The following is a 3,026-nucleotide window of genomic DNA, read 5'->3' as shown; positions in this document are numbered from 1 at the left end:
TCATTTAGAAACGGTCCACCTTTCTACAATGTAGTCCTTAAAAGACAATGTCTGTAGCAATACAAAATTCCTGTAAAGTTTGAGAGAAAGAGCCCATCTCTTACGTCCTCTGATTCCTATGGGATCTAAAGAAGCACTGTCTCACACACAGTAGGCCCCGGGGCCAACACTGTCAGTTGTTTGCCTGCCATCTATTGGCCCACCTTCTTCCGTGATGCCTGATTTTATTCAGTCAGCACGCTCAGTTCCAGTCAATGTCTCAGGCAAGTACAAACATCCTGACCCCTGTCAGAAGGAGGGATGGCTTTGCAGATTTAATTTTTAAAAGGGGAACAGAAGAAGAAAAGGGGACAGATATTATGGCTCTTCTATCTTTCCATCTTCTGCCTCTTTCCAACTTTAAACACAATCCTGATCCTGGAGTGGTAGTAGTAGCCATCTTGTGATCATAAAATGACCATTTGCAAATGAAATCAACATGGTTTGATGGTTTATCTCTGTGGTCCCCCTCTCAAAACTCATAACCACCATTTAGTTGTGAGAAAAAACATTAGATAAATCCTAACTGGAAGCCATCCTGCAAAATATCTGCTCAATATTCCTTGAAATTGTCAAAGTCATCAAAAAAGAGGATTGTCTGAAAATCCAGAACAACCAACAACCTATGGGCACCTTAATGACCAGATGTAACCCTGCATCCTAGATTGGATTCTGGAACATAAAAAAGACATTTAGCCAAATCTAACGAAAAAAAAAACCCTAAGAAAATCTCAATAAAATATGGATTTCAGTTAATAATAACACCACTGTTGGTTCATTAATTTTAACAAATGTATTATATTAATGTAAGATGTTAATAATAGGGGAAACAAGGTTTGAGTATTGAAAAACCCTGCACTAGCTTCTCATTTTTTGGTAAAAACTCTGAAACGTGTTAAAGACAAAAATACACACAATATGTGGGGCAGAAAGATAGAGAAAACCTACATGCCTGCAGCCACTGGTGACTGTCTGAACCAAAGCAACAGTTGCCTACACCTGGGTTTCTAGTTTTGTAAGTTTAGTTCCTGTTTTAAAATTACTCTTGGTATCAAGATAGCTGATATAGCACCATAAACACTGGAAGGAAGGAAGGATGAATGGAAGGATAGATGGATGGATGAAATAACATAGCACAATGCCTGACACAGAGTAGCAGCTCCCACAGGTGGGATGATGTCATATGATTTTAAACACTGAGCCCAGCATGGCAGTGTACTCCCATTAGTTCCATCTACTTAGGAGGCTGAGACAGGGGGATCACTCGAGCCCAGGAGTTCAAGGCCAACCTAGGCAACATAAAAAAAAAAAAAAAGAATTTTTTTTGCTTGCTTAGCCAGGCATGGTAGCACATACTTATAATCCCAGCTACTCTGGAGGCTGAGGCAAGAGGATGGCAAGTTCAAGGCATAGCAGGATAGCAAAACCTGCCCCACCCACTCTCCCAACTTTTTAAATCTGGCATTTGTATTGGGCTCCTGGGAGGTAATATATAAAACCCTTGGCATTTACTGAATGATAAGAATCCTTTATTATTCATGAGCCCTTGGATCACACCTGGCTTTATGCTAAAGAGGTAATAATGCAGGGTGGCAGCTGGTCCCCAGAAAGACCAACAGTGTGTTAAAAGGTTGAGGTTTTGAGCCAGTTCCACCTTCCAGAAGAAACAAACTGGAAATGGACTTCAATTTACAAGACCTACCTAATGAAACCCTAATTAAAAACTCTGAGTAGCAAAGCAATGATGCTTCCTGGTTGGTAAATACAAGAATCCATGAAGACTTTGATGAGCTCTATACAGCAGGGAATAAGCATAGAAGATCGGTATTCAAGGCCCTGGTAGACCTTGCCCTTGAGCTCTTCATTTGCTTGATCCTAATGTATAGCCTTCATAATAATGCTGCAATAATAAGTTTAGTGGTCTGATAAGTTTGGGATCTTTCTAGCAAATTGTTGAACCTGAGGGGGTTGTAGGGGCACCCAAATTAGTAGCCAGCTGATCATAGAGAGAGAGATGCCTGGGGAACCGTGAACTTGATCCTGACATCTGAAATGAAACAGCGCTGTGCCTTTAATTGGTCTAATGCTAATTCCAGGCAGTTTACTTCTAAATTTTATTACCAATTCACTTGAAGATCAAAGGGGTTAGGGAGAAGAGAAAGCACATAGAGCAACTGTAGTAGAAACAGCTGGTTGCTTCCTCCAACATTCTTGGTTATCAGGAATCAAACTTTTTATGAACTGGGGATTGAACCCAGGGCCTTGTGCATGCCAGACAAGGGCTCTACCACTGATCTCATCTCCAGAATTCTCTATTTTGAAATAGACTCCCGTTTAATTGCCCAGGCTGGCCTTGAATTTTCAATCTTCCTGCCTAAGCCCAGGAGCTCAATTTTTAACCACATGCCTATCTGCTTTGAACAAATAACATCCCCCTGCCCTCCTTGAGATTTAACCATGTGGTGGAGATCTGGCCTTTGAAGATACATGGAAGTATTGTGTGGAGTTCCTAAGAAGCCTACTTAACGTTAAGTAGTTAAGGAGGCTTCTGCTTCCCCAACCACTGTTCCTAGACTTAGCTGATGGCTGGAGCTCCAGGAATCATGTGGGACTAGGAGAATAGAGGCTGTGCAATGGAGTAATGAGGCAGAAACTTAAAACGGTGCACCCCAGGTAGCACCACAAAGCCACGATGGTATTAGCCCTTGATTGCCTCCACCAGACATCTCTTGGTGAGAAAGGAATAAAATTCCATCTTATTTAAACCAGTGCTGTATGCATATTTGCAAGATGTGTAGGCAAACCCAGCCCTGATTAGATGCTGGCCTGTGTCTAAGGAAGAAAGAGTACAGTTTAAGGCGCTGAAGGCTATAGTTAAGAGCTCTGGATCTGGAATCAGTCAGACCTGGGTTAGAATCACAGCTTCACCACTGACCAGCCACTCAGCTTTCTTATCTTAAATGGCAATGACAACAACAACAGCAATA

Source organism: Fukomys damarensis, unplaced genomic scaffold, assembly GCF_012274545.1.
Source record: "Fukomys damarensis isolate Sample0158 unplaced genomic scaffold, DMR_v1.0_HiC HiC_scaffold_36, whole genome shotgun sequence".
Classification (NCBI taxonomy): Eukaryota; Metazoa; Chordata; class Mammalia; order Rodentia; family Bathyergidae; genus Fukomys; species Fukomys damarensis.
Note: the sequence above shows the minus strand (reverse complement) of the source record.